The 20971-nt window shown below is 39.6% G+C and overlaps 1 protein-coding gene and 1 long non-coding RNA gene across 3 annotated transcripts in view; both read left to right on the top strand.

Moving 5' to 3' along the window:
- HHAT (hedgehog acyltransferase) overlaps positions 1–20971 on the top strand; it is a 385158-nt gene that overhangs the window by 135062 nt on the left and 229125 nt on the right. The gene's annotated exons all lie outside the window — the stretch shown is intronic.
- Positions 3360–4494, top strand: LOC149461773 (uncharacterized). Its single transcript, XR_016312765.1, has 2 exons — positions 3360–4116; positions 4222–4494. It is a non-coding gene; the product is annotated as an uncharacterized LOC149461773 (long non-coding RNA).

The following is a 20971-nucleotide window of genomic DNA, read 5'->3' as shown; positions in this document are numbered from 1 at the left end:
GCCATCTTGTGTTGAAAGAATATCACTACACTGAGAATATCCAAAGTGAATTAAAACACATATCTTGAATTTTAAAAGAATGATTGCTGGATATACAAGAGGAGCCTAATTGCTATAGATCAAATCATCCTCTAAGAGGATAATAAAGAGGAGATTATTATAAACATATTTCTTGTTCACACTGGGAAACATTTTTTTAGGAATAATAGAGGATATTCATCAATGAGTGAGGATGATGATGAAAGTAATAAGAGATCTGTCAGTTTTTTAGAGGAAAAAACAGATGGCGAGAACCATGGAATACTAAAACAAACAAACAAACAAATGAATGGGACAAAGGAAGAAAGAAGCACCTCAGTTGCCCTAAAACCATCCAATCAAAATCGAACCAGAAGCCACAAGAGATAAAGATTAACCAAGAGGGGGGAACTAATGATCTTAAGGTAATAAATCTTTCCAATTTTGTTTTGAAAAAAAGACACTATGATTTACTGCGAAAAGGTTTAACCTTTTCTCCTACGGATAAAATGGACCTGTTTGAGGTCTATAAAGACCTAAATTTGTTTTTGAGAAAGATCCTTTTAAGAATTCCATATCTATCCAGAGAAGAACAAAATCCCTGGGACCTGAATTCAGAGAGGGAACAAGAGGCATTAAGAGATCTCATTAGTCTTATTGAGGAGACCCCCACAGATAGTGAAATTGGGGAGGGGGATGTTTCTAACAAGTGGAAAAGACACACTAGACTTAAAACTCCTTCTAGAAGAATGCCTAATATCAGGGAAAACAAATGGCTAAGTACTTTTCTAGATCTAGTACATGATGACCTTGGAAAAATAGATTGGACAATGAGGAACGCTGATAACCTCACTAGAGGTGAAAGGATAGCACTTAGGGAACTTAAAAATGCTAAAAACATTGTGATTAAAAAGAGTGATAAAGGGGGGAATGTAGTACTACTAGAGAGTGTGGAATATGAGAAGGAGGTGCTTCGACAGCTGAAGAGTCTGGATACATATCGTAAACTACATAACAATCCGTTCCCAAAACTTGTGGTTGATTTAAATAAAAAAGTGGGACTGGCACGTGAAGCAAACTTATTAACCAAACGGGAATGCGATATGTTGTTAGTTGATACATATAATATTCCCACCTTCTATGTAATCCCAAAAATACATAAAAATCCCTCTCAACCACCGGGACGCCCTATAGTATCTGCTATTGGTGGCCCCCTGGAACCAATAGGCAAATTTGTAGACGACTTAATCAAGGATCTGGTCTTGGAACTCAGATCCTATGTAAGGGACACGGGAGATGTACTTAAAAAGATTGTATATGTAAAAGTACCAAAAGGCGCACTCCTGGTGGGTATCGATGTGGAATCATTGTATACCTCCATCCCACATGTATGGGGACAGAAAGCGGTGGCCCATTTTCTGGAGACATACTTTCCCGAAATGGAGGCTCAAAATGAATTTATATTGGATCTGCTGGAGTTTATGCTGACCCATAACTGTTTTCAGTTCCTGGGTTCCTTCTACCAGCAAATATGTGGCACCTCCATGGGAGCACCCTGGGCTCCGGCATTCGCGTGTTTACATCTAGGTCTGTGGGAAGAGGAGTTAGTATATCCCTCCACTTCCTATAAACAATACGCAATAACTTGGTTGCGATACATTGATGATGTGCTGATGGTCTGGGATGGAGGTATCGATGAGCTTAAAAGATTTATGGAATTTTTGAACAAGAATGATAGAAATATCAAACTTACTTACACAGTGGATAGAGAGGTGATAACCTTTTTGGATTTGTCAATCTCTGTCCACGGAAATGAATTGGTCACCAAAACATTTAGAAAGGAAACAGCGGCCAATACACTTCTACATGCTAATAGCTATCACCCAAGGAGTTTAAAACAGGGAATTCCTATTGGTCAGTTTCAGAGAATAAAAAGAAACTGTACAGAAGATTTAGAGTATAGACATGAATCTATCCAACTCTATAAGAGGTTCAGAGAGAGGGGCTATTCACATAGAACCCTAAGAAGAGCAAAAAGAAGAGCCCTCAGTAAAACAAGAGAGGAACTCATTAATAAACCAAAATCAAAGGTAACTGCGAACACTGTAAATCAACCGGTAAGATTTATAACTAAATTTGGACAACAATGGGGTGAAGTCAAGAAGGCCCTGGACTCCCATTGGCATCTGCTAACCCAAAATCCGCAGATAGCGAGATTGGTAGGTGAGAGCCCCCACATGGTAGCAAAACGAACTCGGAATCTAAATGATATACTAGTACAATCAGAATTTCAGAGAGCACCACAAAGAAACTGGCTAACTAGGAGGACTGGGGTATATGGTATGTTTCCATGTGGCCACTGTCAGATTTGTCCATTTGTACATAAGTCCAATCAGTTCTTCAATAATGATAACTCTAGGATATTTCAAATACGAAGCTTTATTAACTGCTCTAGTAGTAAAATGATATACATGATAGAATGTCCATGTAAAAAGATATATATAGGTAAAACAAAAAGAAGCCTCAGGACTAGGATTGGCGAACATCTGAGAGATATTAGAAATGAAAATAGGAATGCAAGAAAGGGAGAAAAAGAGAACCCACTGGCACAACACTTTAAAGAAGTACACGGAGGCAAAACAGATGGTCTAAAAGTGAAAGGGATCTTCCTGCTGAATATCTCGGCTCGTCGGTGTGACTTTGACAAAGTCCTCCTACAAAAAGAAAAATTTTGGATTTATACCCTGGGGGGCACTTGTCCCATTTGGACTAAATACAGAACTCAACTTTGGGGTGTTTTTGAAATAAATTCCCCTGAACTCTTCATATACCCTGAGCTATAATCTATATTCGGATAACATATATATGAATTAAATATGGACCTCTGTGGACAAAATATGAATCTAACTATGCAATCTTCTCTATTCCTTTTGGGTGGTGAGCATGATAATAATAGGACTGATATTTGAGATTCTGGTGGCTGGACCTGGTCTTGATGTTTCCCAGTGTGAACAAGAAATATGTTTATAATAATCTCCTCTTTATTATCCTCTTAGAGGATGATTTGATCTATAGCAATTAGGCTCCTCTTGTATATCCAGCAATCATTCTTTTAAAATTCAAGATATGTGTTTTAATTCACTTTGGATATTCTCAGTGTAGTGATATTCTTTCAACACAAGATGGCGAGGTGGAGACTACTTGGTATGCAATTAGTGCACCATATAAGGCGAAGGATTGAAGTCCCCTCCCAGTTCTGATGAAGTCTGCGGTGATTGGTGGACGAAACGCGTCAACGTATTGACGTCACTTCGCTCGGCGTCTTCACTGGGTGCGGCGCCCACGAGGCGGGAAGGAACGGCGGTGTCACAGCTCCCTGCTAGGAAGGCCCAAGACCCTCTGAGAACTACCACTGGGCTACTATTACAGCGGTTCGCAAAACGGCAATCCCTCAGGGAAATATACCTTCCACCGGTGGCAAGTTATTTAAAGCTTACGGCTGTTGAGATTTATAGAGTCTATGTGGTGGGAATAGGGCATGTTTTATGGGCCTAATTTACCCTGTATACTCGGGGAATTTTTTGGAAACCCTCTTTGGAGGATAATCTACATGTATATATATATATATATATACGCTATCCTATTCAGGCATTCTTTGCTGTGACATAGCCACATCCTTATAAAACCGCAATAACCTTCTCAAATTGAGCAATTTTTGGAAACCCTGTATTGGGTATATTAAACTTAGGTATCTACGGCCTGCTATATGCTACATACACACTATATATGTGTTTGGAATCCACGCACTGTGACTACCTGGCTCCTCACCCCCATATGCATCTTTGAAAAAGCATCAAGGACCTGATCCTAATTCAAGTTGACAGGAGTCCTCTTGATCTTTATTGATGGTAATATATCCACATTTTGTGTGTGTTTTGTTTTCGGGGTCACTTGATGCCTATGATCTATATATTTATCATTTTTCTCTATATATATCCTCAGAATCATTTGGTAGTGTGGACCTTGTTTTACTTGGGGTGGCTATCCAGGAAGTCCCTACATTTGAGAAGCGGGCATGATAGTCTCATTATTGAGAAGGTAATAGTAGTATCCATTGACTAATATGGAGGGAGGCCTGGTGATTTTTGGATGTGAATTGGTTTTCATATTCCTATACATACATTATGTATTTTTGTGTTCCAGCTCTTACATTCCAGGAGGTCCCTGACATATATGGGGAACACATCTGTTGAACACATGGTTTACTCGAATTTAAGTGGGAAACCCACGGAAATCCAGGATAACTATCGCATCATTACACAACTCTGCCTTATATGGTGCTCTATTTGCTAAGATGACCCTAAATTGAAGACGCTAAGTGTTTTTTAACATGATTTTATTTTTTTCATATGTACACCATGCTCATGTTTAACCTCCCTATGATCTATGTGATCAAATAAAGTATTGTTAAAAATTCTTTTGAATTCATATTACTCCGCGTGGATCATCTAGTAACCTGCTTTTTTTAGGTAGGGGTGTTCTTGTCACACTACCATATTGTTTAGTATGTAGTTTTTGGGTTTTTGTATCCACACTTCAGATCAAATGCAAACTGTATAGGTGTGAACCTAGCCTAACACAGCACCTTTTGTTTTTCTGAGTGCCCAGTAAAGTATAGTGTTATTTGTTGATCCTGCCAGTAGATCTGTTGATTTTACAGTTCCTGTAACAGCATGACAGCGCTGTTTGTTCTGCAGTGAAATTGCGCAGTAATGTTGTCACCCTATGGAGAGGGTTGTCTTAGATGGACATGTACTTTAGTCTTTAAGACAGAAACAAACAAATTAAAGCCTAACTCCATATAATACTTTTTCTATTGGAAAAAGGGTTTCAATATGACTATAATGGTGATGGTTATAAACATAAACACCCCTGCCAGTGTTAAATGGTTTGTCCCAACCCCTGTAAATAATTTTTCACAATCATTGGCAGGAGGATGACAAGTGGAAAGTCTCCTTTTGGGTGAAGTTCCACTTTAAGCATTTGGGTTGGGGGTGTGAATACTAGGACATTAACGTGATATTAAAGGCAGATTTTGTTTTTTATAACATGTCATACTTGCCTGCTCTACACGCAGAGCGTGGCTTGGCCCTGTCCCTGCTCTCTCTTCACTGGCTCACTGGTTGTGACTGACAGTATCAGAAGCCAATGCCTCTTGCTGCTGTTTCAGCCAATGAGGAGGAAGAGTCCCTGTGGAGCCACTGCTCTCGTGCACATTGATGGATTGCCATGGCGGCATAGAATGCATTAAGTAAAAAATCTTGAGCCTTTACAGCCACTTTAATGCTGGGAATGCTTTAAGCTAAAACATGTTTGGCTTTAGAACCACTTTCACTTCCGGTGGGCTACTTTTCACATTGCACATCTGGAGAGTTGCTGGAGGGACTATAGGCGTTATTATAGTTTATGAACTGACCAAATGATTATAGTGTGCCGTCCCCTCCACTTAGCTTGTATCTTACTAAATTGGCTCAGTCTCAGTATTCACAGGACAGTTGCAGCCAAGCCTGCATGCCATTTAATCAAATCCTTGCAATGTGTAAATTTGTTATTCACCGTATTATTTCTGAACAAAACTATAGGCTAGTTCATAGCTAAATAACATGATGACCCAGGTCAGATTTACCTGGAGTCTTGCCAGTTCTCCTAGTACGTAGGATCTTTACCTAGGACCAGTGGATAATGAAACTGTTCTGTCGGTACATATTACAATTATTCTATTCTATTACCTCCATAATTCCAAGAGTTTCAAATGCCAAGATTTAAACATGTCTACGTTGACCTTTAGCAGCCACAGTCGGTAGCTTTGTGCAAAATATTGATTGGGAGCTGCAGCCAACATGTTGGTAGTTTGTTAACCTTGAATTAGACAGCAGTTCTTGTAAGTTCGCTTTTCTATCCAAGGGAATTCATATAAAGGTTTACAAAGTGCTTCTGTCAAGACAAGCTGAAATATGCGCCAGGACATGACTTCCACCATTTCAATGAGCCTAGAGCCCAGCAATGTTCACCAAAAGATTCCCTCTTGTAGAATTCAAAGTCACTTTGATTATGATAACTCATTAGTCTCCAATCTCTCCAGCTGCTTTAGTGTAATGGACAGAACTTGCTAAAGCCTTGTGACCTTCGCTGACATTGGCTTCACACATCACACTCTACCAATTAATTACAAGAGAAAACATGGCGTGCTTCCTATAGGGGAGAGAGAGGTGAAGTGTGGGTGAGAGGGCCATGCCCCCACCTTCATACAGACATTGACAGACAACATACTGTGCGTGTATTTCCAATCTTCATTGCTTTACATGACATGCAGTGGGTAAAAACTATGCTAATATAATAAACAGCAGTACTATACAGTGGATGCATAATAACATTATGGTATTGCTGGTGGTCAGATTATCAATGAAGAAGGATAATAGGTGGTGCCTTAGGTGGGGACCTTTTATTCCCTTTCTTCCTTTTCTGTTCTTAGTTTTCTCAGTTATAAACTGTACCTGTTTCTTTTTCTTCTGTTAGTTCCCTTCACCCTTCTCTGAGTGTTGCTCATTGTGGGTTATATGAAGGGAACTTCATTACCAATTCAGCAATCTTCGCTCTACTACCCCACACAGAGTCATACGGCCGTTTAACCGAAAATGGCCACTTTGTATTATGTATGTGGGCTGCAACCATATTCATTCCTTTGGGAAGCCATACTCCTGCTGGCCTCAAGGAGTCACTAGGAGTATGGCTTTCCCATAGTAATGAGTGGGGCTGCAGCTCACATTTGTACAAAAAGGTGAGTATTGTAGGGGAAAAGGCTGTGTGGGGATGAAGGTAAGTATAACACTGAATGAGAAAACTTATGGGGATGGAGGGAGCTAGTTAAAGAAAGAAAAGCTATAAAAACAGTTCTCCTTTAAAGGAGACAAGGTGTCCTCCTTTTGCCAAAATCTTCCTCCTTCAATGCCAACCCCCCCCCCCCCTAACCACCACCACCACCATAATATTCTGCTGCAATGGGGGCTGTGGCAGGCTCTCATCAAGAGTGCTGAACTATGCCCACCCTTTCTGCCCATCTGCTCTATTCATAGAAGCTGTTACTGCAGCTTCTGTGAATGAAACAGGATCTATGTATGGAGGATGGGGAAGACGATTGATAGGTCCACCCTTCATCAATCATAGATTGCAGTGTATTCATAGAAGCTGTAGTAATGGCTTCTATGAATGGATGAGCTTGGCAGAAAGGTTGGACGTAGTCAGGCACTCTGGATGAGTACCTGTTACAGCCCCTTAGTTCTATTAATGACCACTGCACTGAAGAATTATTGGGTTGGGGGGTCCACATAGCAGGAGAAAGATTTTGGGAAGGAGGAGGACACAGTAGCACAAAGGAGACATCTCATTTAACTTGAGTTAATGTCCCTTGTGCTGATTTTTTAAAGGCATTCTTCTTAGGGTGTCTACATCAGCGATATGTTCCAAACTGCACAGTTTCTATTGGCTATCCAGTGGCAGGATCCTCTCAGGGTTCAGAAGACAGATTGGAGTGATGACAATAGTATAGGGCATACAGTCAGGTCCATAAATATTGGAACATTGACACAATTCTAACATTTTTGGCTCTATACACCACCACAATGGATTTGAAATGAAACGAACAAGATGTGCTTTAACTGCAGACTGTCAGCTTTAATTTGAGGGTATTTACATCCAAATCAGGTGAATGGTGTAGGAATTACAACAGTTTGCATATGTGCCTCCCACGTGTTAAGAGACCAAAAGTAATGGGACAGAATAATAATCATAAATCAAACTTTCACTTTTTAATACTTGGTTGCAAATCCTTTGCAGTCAATTACAGCCTGAAGTCTAGAACGCATAGACATCACCAGACGCTGGGTTTCATCCCTGGTGATGCTCTGCCAGGCCTCTACTGCAACTGTCTTCAGTTCCTGCTTGTTCTTGGGGCATTTTCCCTTCAGTTTTGTCTTCAGCAAGTGAAATGCATGCTCAATCGGATTCAGGTCAGGTGATTGACTTGGCCATTGCATAACATTCCACTTCTTTCCCTTAAAAAACTCTTTGGTTGCTTTTGCAGTATGCTTTGGGTCATTGTCCATCTGCACTGTGAAGTGGCGTCCAATGAGTTCTGAAGCATTTGGCTGAATATGAGCAGATAATATTGCCCGAAACACTTCAGAATTCATCCTGCTGCTTTTGTCAGCAGTCACATCATCAATAAATACAAGAGAACCAGTTCCATTGGCAGCCATACATGCCCACGCCATGACACTACCACCACCATGCTTCACTGATGAGGTGGTATGCTTAGGATCATGAGCAGTTCCTTTCCTTCTCCATACTCTTCTCTTCCCATCACTCTGGTACAAGTTGATCTTGGTCTCATCTGTCCATAGGATGTTGTTCCAGAACTGTGAAGGCTTTTTTAGATGTCGTTTGGCAAACTCTATTCTGGCCTTCCTGTTTTTGAGGCTCACCAATGGTTTACATCTTGTGGTGAACCCTCTGTATTCAATCTGGAAAAGTCTTCTCTTGATTGTTGACTTTGACACACATACACCTACCTCCTGGAAAGTGTTTTTGATCTGGCCAACTGTTGTGAAGGGTGTTTTCTTCACCAGGGAAATAATTCTTCGGTCATCCACCACAGTTGTTTTCCGTGGTCTTCCGGGTCTTTTGGTGTTGCTGAGCTCACCGGTGCGTTCCTTCTTTTTAAGAATGTTCCAAACAGTTGTTTTGGCCATGCCTAATGTTTTTGCTATCTCTCTGATGGGTTTGTTTTGTTTTTTCAGCCTAATGATGGCTTGCTTCACTGATAGTGACAGCTCTTTGGATCTCATCTTGAGAGTTGACAGCAACAGATTCCAAATGCAAATAGCACACTTGAAATGAACTCTGGACCTTTTATCTGCTCATTGTAATTGGGATAATGAGGGAATAACACACACCTGGCCATGGAACAGCTGAGAAGCCAATTGTCCCATTACTTTTGGTCCCTTAACAAGTGGGAGGCACATATGCAAACTGTTGTAATTCCTACACCATTCACCTGATTTGGATGTAAATACCCTCAAATTAAAGCTGTCAGTCTGCAGTTAAAGCATATGTTGTTCATTTCATTTCAAATCCATTGTGGTGGTGTATAGAGCCAAAAATGTTAGAATTGTGTCGATGTCCCAATATTTATGGACCTGACTGTATCTGCAGTGCTGGGTTACTGGTCCCCTGCACACAGAAATGGGACAACAAGAGACAGGGACTGCAGACTTACGCAAGTATAAAAGTGCTTCACAATGCATTGGCCAAAAGATGAGCTTTAAAGTAAGAGTCTAAGCTAGAATTTTTTCTACTTTTGGATAGTGAAAGGAAGACTCTCACTATCACTTTCTTTCCCAGTTTCATTGGAACAAAAACTGAACAGAAATATACAATTTTTTAGTTAACAGTTGGCCACAACAGGAAGTGAGGGAAGCATTTCTCAAGGAGGACTCATGTCTCTCTCTATTAAAGATGGGATTTCTCTCCACTGTAGGGACATTTCTGCAAACGTCTTGTATTGTCACTGAGATTAGAAAGTAATAGGAGATCTCCCATGAAGGCATACAGACCACAAAAAAAGTCTAAGAGATTGTAACTCTTCCCCACACTAAAATTAGGGAAGGATATAGAATGCGACATTTTTCCTTTTTGGATCTAGAAACATAAAACCACAACAGTGTTAATTTCGTCAATGAGAATATTTTCGTCAGCTGCATGTTTTTAGTGACGAAAACTAAATGAAAATAAAATTAGAATTTTTTAGGAAACTATGACGAAAATCAATTCCAATTTTTAGTTAGTCAACTAAAATCTAATGGGTTTAGTTAAATTGTAATGCATTATTTAAGCATTTCTCTAGAATTTCCAAACTCATTATACATTCCTGGATTCAAAATCTAATAATATGTTATTATTTTTGATAGTAAGGCTTGAACATGCACTACAGACACAGATTTAGCAGTTGTGATACAGTTAGGTCCATATATATTTGGACACAGGCACAATTTTCATACTTTTGGCTCTGTATGCCACCAGAATAAATTAAAACGAAACAATCCAAATGAATTTGAAGTGCAGACTTTCAGCTTTAATTCATGGGGTTGAACATAAATATCAAGTACAAATTTTAGAACTGCAACCATTTTTATACACAGTCCCTCCATTTTCAGGGACTCAAATGTAATTGGACAAATGAATACAATCATAATTAAAATGTTAATTTTAATATTTTGTTGAGAATCTTTTACTGTCAATGACTGCCTAAAGTCTGGAACCCATGGACATTACCAAAGACTGTGTTTTGTCCTTTCTGATGCATTGCCAGGCTCCAACTGCAGCTGTCTTCTGTTGTTCTTTGTGGGTCTTTCTGCCTTTAGTTTTGCCTTCGGCAAGTGAAATGCATGCTCAATTGGGTTGAGATCAGGTGACTGACTCAGCCATTGCAGAATATTCCACTTGTTTTCCTTCAAAAGCTCCTGGGTTTCTTTTGCAGTGTGCTTTGGATCATTGTCCATCTGTACTTTGAAGCACCGTCCAATCAATTTTGCTGCATTTGGCTGAATCTGGGCTGAGAGTATATCTCTAAACACTGCAGAATTCATCCGGCTGCTTCTGTCTTCTGTCACATCATCAATAAACACAAATGACCCAGTGCCACTGGAAGCCATGCATGCCCATGCCATTACACTGCCTCCACCATGTTTTACAGATCATGAGCTGTTCCAAGCCTTCTCCACACTTTTTTTTCCTGTTATTCTGATACAGATTAATCGTAGTTTCATCCGTCGAAAGAATGGTTTTTTTGAACTGGTCTGGCTTTTTTAGATGTTTTTTTGGCAAAGTCTAATCTGGATTTTCTATTCTTCAGGCTTATGAATAGTTTGCACCTTGTGGTGAACCCTCTGTATTTGCTCTCGTGAAATCTTCTCTTGATTGTACACTTTGACAATGATACGCCCACCTCCTGGAGAGTGTCCCTTACTTGTCTGGATGTTGTGAGTGGGGTTTTTCTTTACCATAGAGAGGTTCCTGCGATCATCCACCACTGTTGTCTTCCGTGGACGTCCATGCCTTTTTATGTTGCTGAGCTTACCAGTGCATTCTTATTTCCTCAGAATGTACCAAACTGTTGATTTGGCCATTCCTAATGTTGCTGCTATCTCTCTGATGGATTTGTTTTGTCTTTGAAGTCTGTTTCACTTGCATGGACAGCTCCTTTGAAAGCATGATGTAGCATAGATTTCAAATGCAAATACCACACTTAGAATCAACTCCAGACCTTTTACCTGCTTAATTGATGAAGAAATAATGAAGGAGTAGCCCACACCTGGCCATGAAACAGCTTTTGATTCAATTGTCCAATTACTTTTGGTCCTTTGAAAAAGGGGGGATGGCTACTCTTAAGAGCTGTAATTCCTAAACCCTTCCTCCAATTTGGATGTACATACCCTCAAATTAAACCCGAGAGTGTGCACTTTCAGCCCATATCCATTATATAACTATAGTTTGAATGTGTTTTGGTAAATACCTGAAAAAAACTAAAATTGTGCTTGTGTCCAAATATATATGGACCAAACTGTATATAACGTCTTTATAAATAAAACCAAGTTTCAGAAAAAAACAAAAATATTGCTTTTTGACAAACAGAAGCGTGACTTTAACATATAAAGATAAAAAGAGTAAACTCTGTTGGCTGTAATGCCAGGCTTCAAGTGGAAATGGGAAGGTAAATGGGAGTGAGGGAGTACGCAGGGCAGCGTGCATTGTACTTTGGGGATGGGGAGGTGACCTGCAAGTGAGGATAGGGAAGTAAATAGGAGTGAGGGAGTGAACAGGGCAGAGAGTTGGACTGTCTGGGGAGGATGTTATTTTACACAGTGCTAAGCCCTGTACTTCGCTGGGAGAGGAAACACTCACAATGTCACATCAGGACAGACACGGATCCAATGGAGGAGTTCCTCTCCTGTGATTTTCAGGGCATTGTTCCAGAACTCCCGGGATGCAGGCAGACAGAGCTAGCCTGCGTCTCTCTGCCAATACAGCTTGCTGATAGAGTATTGGAGATTTTAGTCGATGAAAATATTATGGAGATTTTAGTTGACTAAAATACGACTAAAACTAAAGCAATTCAGATTGCTAAAATGTAACTAAAACTAAAATGGCATTTTAGTCAAAAGACTATTACTAAAACTTAATGGACATTTTACATCAAAATTACCGGTGCTTCACAATCAAAGGATTTGATACAATGACATGTAAAAAAATAAAAAAATTATAACAACTCAAGGAAAAAAAAAAAGTAAAATAAATGTGTACATATCTACATGAATTGTGATTATAAATGAGAAGCATCTGCTTTATTTGTTGATTCCTGGATGGGAGGAGAAGGGGTAATCTGGGATCGCAGAGGGACATTTATCAAGTCACGTAGATGAACAGCCCCTGCACCTAGAATCCATGGAGCAAACTTGCAGATTTATCATGGAAGATGAAGGAGTTCTTCACCACAAACCAGCCTATCTCAACCAGGGTTCTGTGAAACATTAGGGTTCCTCCAGAGGTTGCTAGGCGTTCCTTGAGCAAACAAGCAATTTCTGCCTCTCAGATAAGTATCGACTGACACCAATTAACTTTTTAGATCTTTGAAAGGGGGGCATTTTTCCCACTGACCATCAGTGTATGGTGGTTTTCCTCCACTGACTATCAATCTGAGGGTAACCTCTGATGACTATTGGTGTTAAGGGACACTTTATTGACCACCAGTGTAAAGGAACACTACATTTTCTCTCTTTGTGTTTCTTTTCTGGTTATTGTAATTATTTGTCTGAGAGCTGTTACCAAAAATAATTTTTAAGGATAGAGCGACCCTGGTGTAAGGAGATATCTCCTTACACCTGGTTCTTTTATCTATTTTTATATCTGGACAAAATGTTCATGTCAGTGCATCCTGAGCTGTAGGTATAATAATTATTAACAGGCTTTGCCTGAGACCTGAAAATTATTGCAGGGGTTCCCCTGTGTTAAAACAGTTAATACACGCCTTTCTAACCAATCCACAAATAAAGTATATCTACAGCAACTATTTTTTTATTTTTCATTTTGGAGAGAGTAGGGAAGGTGTAAACCAATGTCATTTTTTTGGATTTGTGTCCCACTAGGGAAATTTCCTTTATTTCCTCTGCTGTAGGCTCAACAACATTTTTTCCAAAAAGACAGAAATCCAATCTTCATTGTAAACAGAACAAGTGATCCCTTTGAAAGAGTTCCCTGTTCTGGTGACCACTTATTATTCTAGATTCTTCCTCACTTTTATTCACAAAAACTGCGATCTCCAAGACAAAAAGAGAGAGAGAATCTCCCTAGCAGGAACAAAGAAAGCAGTAAAAATGTGGCAGAGGTTCTAAGCCCTTTATTAAAGTATCCAAAACTGAAAACAAAATTTTTTTGTTCTAGATACACTGTGGGTAATGGTGGAGGCAGGTTGTCATGCTGATACACTTGCTCTAATCAGACTTTAGTTGTAGAATCTCAGCAAGTCGGACGGAAATTAAAGTGATTTCTTTTAGCAGAGTAGGGGAAGGTTAGTATCCCTCTCAGATGTTCTGGCCTAACTCTTTAATGCCATTATCATCAAGTGGGTGCGCTGTCGATGGCTGTACTGTGAAATCCAAATATAGTAAAAAGCCAGCAATCCAACATAGAAATTCAGGAAATGACCAAAGCTCCATAGAGATCGATGTTTCAGGGACAAGAAGGACCCCTTTCTCATAGTATCAGACAGAATATGTGCCTTATGAATGGGATCCTTAGTGTCCACAAAATTTTGGTAGAACTTCAGTAAATTATTGAAGTTCTTCTTTGATGTGCTGGCTTTTTTTGTAATTGTTATGTGTTTATTTTTTTATGGCCCCGTTACAGATTTTTCCTCACTTTCTGTCTGGTGAAACCATGGTCAGCTAAACAGGAAGTGAGAGGAAATTCCAAACAGAGCCCCAGATAAAAGTTAAAACAATGCAGGGGTTTTAACCCTTCCTTGCTCTTTTTTAAACTAGAAAAAAAATTTTTTGGCTTGACTTACACTTTAAAATATTAACCTTGCCTCCTGCGTAATGCATATGTTCACTAGCAAAGAGGGGGGCTTTGATGACCATGCACTTCACATATGCATTCATGGGTAGACAAGGTGCTGAGAATGTATGTCCTGCCCATTTACCAAGCTGCCATAGACAGCTCCTGGTCTCTAGTAAAGCTGGTACTAGCTTCCAATCATGTGACCATTATAAAATCCAAACACAGTGGTCACATGATTGGGCAGTCCACCTCGCCCCAGACATATAGATCCTATTAAAGAATGGCAAGGCTGGGTGGGTAACCCATCAGCTTTTCACTTCACCTTTTTTAGGTAGGCTCCATTCACACTTGTGTAAGTCGTGCGATTTCCATTGCAATTGTACACTGCAACTTGCAACTTTGGATGGGTGCGACTTCGACATGACTCTGGCTTTGACTGTTGTACAACTGTTGCATTGACAACATTAAGATGCGACTATCATGCTACTTTTGAGGGTTTACATTGCAGTCTGACTCAAGTCACATGAAAGTCGTACCTGTGCAGGAATCTTTTTAAAGTCCATGCTTCTTTAAGTCGCACACATTTGAACAGTTGTCATTAGAAAACATGGGATGCGACTTTAGTGTCCAAAGTCACATGACAAGTCGCACATAAGTGAATGGAGCCTTAAGCTTTGAAAAAAAGCTGATTGGTTGCAGTTCACAGCTGCTCCAAATTCTGACTACTCAAGCCTTAGTAAGTTCCCCTCACTGTGGCTTAGTGGTTTACATTTCTGCCTTGCAGCTCTGTGGTCCTTGGTTTGTGTCTTAGTTGGGACACTTATCTGTATGAAGTTTGCATGTTCTCCCTGTGCCTGCATGGGGTTACTCCGTGTTCTCCAGTTTCCTCCCACACTCCAAGACATGCTGGTAGGTTAACTGGCTCCTGTCTAAAATTGGCCCTGAAATGATATTCTACTGAGTGAACCCAAGATGGCTGCCTCACCATTTACCCCAACAGCAGATAAAGCACTTTGAGTCCCCAGGAAGAAAACTACTATATTGAGGAAATTGAGGGATAAATTAATACTGAAACCTTTTATTGCTACTGGAGGAGGGACCAATGTAAATAATATATAACTTGTTCACAATCCATAGAAGAACATCTATAGACCTCCTTTGCGTCATTACTTTAATTTATGCACAAGCCATAGTTTAGACTAGATCAGAACTTTTTGCTTTGGACTTCTTTCTTTCTAGGTTAAAGCCAGGATGTTCTATTCAGTGAGCATTGATTTTCTGCCCACACTTCTGCTTTGTGAATAGAGTTTATGAATGCCTTGGCAAGCATTAGGTGAATGCGGAGTTTGTTTAGAAGGAACGCACTTTCAAAATGCTTCTAAATTGCAAGCGTTTTTTCTCCCTGCTGTGTTAGATAGGATTCTAAACTTGCATAGGCTTGACTCAACTGATCATCAACTCCCACACACCGTGGCACAGAAACATGGAAAGAAAATCTCTTAATGAGTAAGCTGTTGTTTTTGCTACAAAGTACCTAACGAGGATAAAATATTTGCCGGCAACTTATTCCACGGTAAATGACAAAGAATTGTGCCTATTCAATAAAGCAATGCAAAAAATCAGTGATTGTAGGCAAAGTACTGCAACCCACGATAACTGATCAGATTTCAGGATGTGGCTGTAAAATGGGAAAAACAACATTTCTAAATTGGTTGATATGAGATAGCAGCTCAAATTTGCTCCTTGAGCTGCTCTATTGAACAAGCCTCTAGAGATAGCTAACATGGATCATTTTCACTGCGTTGGAGTAAAAGCAAAACTTCAACTTAACCAAAAAAAAAATGAATAGCCAATAAAAGTCATAAAACAGTGTTTGCTGCAATACTCATCTTCAATCAAGGGTTGTCCTCTGCAGTAAGCCTCTTTCGTGTTCTAGGTTCCATGATGGTTCGTCACCCAAAAAAACTATTTGCTGTTTGAGGATTAGCTGCATTTTTACTACTTCCCAACCATCTACCCTGTTGAATGTGACCCATTCATTTTATATGAGATCTAGTTGCTACAGCAGGGTTGATGCGGTTGAGCAGGTTAAAATAGATGAGGAGGCGCCTTCATGCCGCCTCCATACTGCTTCCATGCCCCCTGTCAAACATTCAGAAAAGCTATTCCAATTGCAAAGTTTTTCAGAGGTGTGGCAATCTTGACACACATCTAAATGTAGTCTTAGGGAGCCGGTTTCTTCCCAAATATAATGCCATATATTTGAAATGGCCATATTCAATATATTTCAAAATATATTTCAATAAATATATATATGCTGTATATACTGCATGCTGAAATGCATTTTTATTACAAAATATATGAAAAATATATGAAATGCAGTTAAAAATATGTTAAAATTACTTTTTTATATGTTAAAAAAATCTGAAGAATATAATTAAAAAAATATACAGTATATTTGAAATGTATTTTTAAAAATATTTTTCATATATTTTGTAATAAAAACGCATTTCAACATCCAGTATATATATATATATATATATATATATATATATATATATATATATATATAAATGTATTTTGAAATATATTGAATATGGCCAAAATTGTTGCATTTAAAATATATGGCAATATATTTGGGAAGAATATTTTAAAAATATATTTCAGATATATTTTTCTTCCATATGGGATAGGAGGGCCTGATTGTATATTGATCTCCCATAGGGGAGGGCCTTGAATAATAAGATGTTTGGGATGCAATAGATCACATATCATCCTTTATTTTCCAGTACACTGCTATGAAATCAAGGAATCATCAATTAAATATTTTAAATGTCACATTAGCCAGAGCAAGTTATTCACATATTCAGGAATTGGGCAGATTTGAACAGGTACCCAAAATTGTACATATTTATAGCAATGTTAGCAAATCTTTATGGTCCTTTTGAAACAGTCTGGAGTGTTTCTTTATAGCTGGCAGGCAAAGTAATGTGTGGTATAAGGCATTGTGGTACAACTCGCCATATATAGTTTAGTGGTACATTGTCATTCTGAATGGTTTTTAAATTAACAATTAGAGCAGGGGTCTCCAAACTTTCTAGCAAGGGGTTAGTTTACTGTCCTTTAGACTTTAAGTGGGCCAGACTGTGGCCTGTGGGAGTGGAAAATGGCCTGGTGTCAGTGGGAGTAAACAGTGTCATCGCTGGTGTCAGTGGGAGTAAACAGTGTCATCGCTGGTGTCAGTGGGAGTAAACAGTGTCATCGCTGGTGTCAGTGGGAAGAATAGTGCCTCATTGTTGGTGTCAGTGGGAAGAATAGTGCCTCATTGTTGGTGTCAGTGGGAAGAATAGTGCCCCTCACTGATATCAGTGAGAGGAATAGTGTGCCATCGTTGTAATTGAGAGGAATAGTGCCCCATCGTTGGTGTCAGTGGGAGGAATAATACCCCAAGGGCTGGATAAAGGCAAGCAAAGGGCCACATCCAGACCCCGTGTTGCAGTTTGAAGAGCACTGAAAGGGAGAAAAGGCAAATGCATTTGCATTGCAGCATATTACATTGCACAGTGTGGTGCTAAATTGTCTAAAAATGGAGGTGATTTTTTTCATGCGATGAGGTGCAATAAAGTGAAAAGGTGCAAAGTCTTTTGTATCCGCCTCTCACACACCACCTATCCAATAAAAAAATACAGTTTTTTTTTTTTAATAAATAAATAAAACATAAGAAAAAATAAAAGTTTCCAGCTGCTTCTGGCCTCTTCTTGTAGGCGTGACATCACCAGGCAGGGATCCTGGGAAAGCTGAGAATCCCAAATCTCACAAGAATTTGCTCTTGGACAGATTCCTGTGTGTAGGATCCTCCACTATCTCATGAGAAGACCCACTCACCTCATTTAAAGGGGGCTACAAAAGACCTGCAATGCTCAAAAAAACCCTGCTTTATGTGCACAGAAACGCGTGAACCTAAAAGTACCTGCTGGGTCATGGATTGGACTATATTTTGTCATTCTTAAATTTACCATCCATAGTTCTCAGGGGTGTTTGATGCACCAAAAGGCTTTGGTTGCTTAGTTTTTCATCGTCTATAACCATTTTCAGGTCTGTGTAACCAGCCATGCAGGATTCATTTAAAACTTCAAATACTTTCCTTTTTACATTGATTTGCAAATATGTGTTGAAGGTAGTTAATTCAAAATGGATGCTTCATTGAGCTTTGACAAGCAATTTAGAAGAATACCCATCCCTGCTAAATGTTCAAAGCTATGCAAATGTTAAATATTGTAGAGGCGTGCATGTAAATTCCGTGTGAGATTTGCAGTGTGTGTGGGAGGACCTTCCTGTGCTGGCTTAATTCTGAGATCCTGTCTCTTCTACCAAGCCAAGGCAACCTGTAATGTCTTTATGGAAGCAGACAGAAAGCAGACAATTGCAAATTAAAATAACATTACTGAGGAGCCTTTAGAAGAAGGAATCCTGCCGGCCTTAGGCATTGTGTTATGTGTGACAAGCTGAAATTTCTTCTTGTATACCTCAGCTAAGTAAGTTGTAATTCTGATACTAATTCGGTCCAGTCGAATGGCCATAGCAACCAACAAGATGCCAAATTTCGTGCTCTAGTCCTCTTTTCCATAAGCATCACCTCATTGCAGGTAAAAAAAATATGCATTTATTATTTTTGTCCAAAGGAGCCTGGAAAGCATTGCACCAGCGATCAGTAGATCGCTGATGCCATGCAGGTCTCCTGCAGACCTGTCAGATTATCTGCTTGCCGTACGTGATGTATGAGCAAGCAGATATTCTGACAGGAAACTTGAATGAACTATCACGGTGCTCCAGAGCGTCATGGTAGTTCACTGAAGACTACAAGCCGACAGCCGCTAAGGCCGCCGGGACTTGTAGGCACTCATTCACAAAACTCTATGATTGAGTGATGCGGTTGTGTGGGCGGAGCCACACACAGTCATGCTGTTTTCAAATCTGACAGATAGTACGGGGAAACTTCTCCCCATATTATCTGTCAGAGGGAGGGGGGTGGCCACCGCTGCTGCGACTATGGGAACATGCTACATGTTCCACCCTAAAAATGAGTGGAACATATAACATGTTCCAAAGGTGAACTTATCCTTTAAAGATTCACAGAATTTAGTTAGTATGGCAGCACAGTGGCTAGGGCAGCACAGTGGCTAAATGGTTAGCACTTCCGCCTGGCAGTACTAGGGTCATTGGTTTGAATCCCAGCCACGGCACCACCTGCCTGGAGTTTGCATGTTCTCTCTGTTACTGCATGGGTTTCCTCCGGGTACTCCAGTTTCCTCCCACACTCCAAAGACATGCTGGTAGGTTAATTGGCTCCTGTCTAAATTGGCCCTAGCATGTATATGTATGAATGTGAGTTAGGGACTTTAGATTGTACGCCCCTTGAGGGTTAGGGACTGATGTGAATGTACAATATATGTATGTAAAGCGCTGCGTAAATTGACGCCGCTATATAAGTACCTGAAATAAATAAAATAAATAATATGCATCAGGTAGTTTGATAATGACTCCATGACCAATTTGCCCGCCTAAATAATTTTTACATTGTTTAAGGACATATATAACTTTTATTTGGTACACTGTTTCAGTAAATTCCACTGATCTGGTGTCACTGAACTGGAATAAGTATGCTTGTGATGTGCCTGATCTGCATACCTCATCCAGCTCTCTGAAATTATTGAAATATTGGAAGATAAAGTTGGGCATCTCCCGAAGGGGGTTGGCAAGGAGAGCCCCACGTTACTTTTAAGAAAGGTTTACTTTAGCTTGCTTGGAGACACTTGAGGTCAACATCCTGGCTACGCTTTCTGGCAGGAGTGCCTGGATCACAAGGGTAGCTAAAGGAAGTACACACCTTTTGGCAGCTAAAACAAGCAACATGCATGCTTATAACAGTATTTAGCGGTTTGCCTGGAGATAAGCTTTAAATAGACATACAACAATAAAGATATTTGTCTGAATATGTACAATATATTATATAACCACTATGATTTTAAAATTTCCAGTTCATTACTGCCTTTCAAAGAAATTTTAATTTTGTCTTTTAATGGACCCATAATTTTTTGTATTTCAATAGTTTTTATTAGTTTTAAGCAGTATAAAACAGAGGCGACAAAACATGCCCCCACAGGGGCTATCAATTGCACCGATAAGATAAAAAACATAATAAAAGAAAAACAGTGCTCTAACTTCAACAAGGCAGAAGGTACGCCCACGCAGGGGCTATCAATGGCACATAGGTTACAATGACGGTAATGAAATTCTAACTGCAATTAAAGGCAACTGTCAACTATCACCCAAAAAAACTAACTTAATTTTGTCTTTTGAAGCTTATGTACGCTGAAATGCTAAGGGTTGTCTTCTGTGTCAGTTCCCGCTATTTCTATAAATCATTCTTAACAATCCCAACAGTAAGGATGATTAATACTCTCTTTAATGGAAATTAAAGGAGTAGGTTGAGGTCTTTGGTGTTCATCGTTTAGAGCTGTCTGTCCTTACTGAACACCTTTTTGGTGGTCTAAGATAAAGGGGTCTCTGATGATTTGCTTTACACAGGGTGAGAGGTCAGGCAATTTATCTGGGTAATTGAAGTCCGGGGCCAGATATTAAAGCCCCACTGGAAGAATCAATTGAGTCATTTGGCTTTCCTTGGCTCAGGAGCGTATTTCATTATGTTACAGAGAAGCTGGTTGTCCATGAGATAAAGCATGCTGTCAGTGAAAATTTGCTTGTAAGCCTTCTTGTGTCA

This window comes from Staurois parvus, unplaced genomic scaffold (genome assembly GCF_062004578.1).
Source record: "Staurois parvus isolate SC_StPar_1 unplaced genomic scaffold, SC_StPar_1.0 ptg000192l, whole genome shotgun sequence".
Lineage (NCBI taxonomy): Eukaryota > Metazoa > Chordata > Amphibia > Anura > Ranidae > Staurois > Staurois parvus.
The sequence above is the reverse complement of the archived record's forward strand: the minus strand, read 5'-3'. Positions and strand labels throughout refer to the sequence as shown.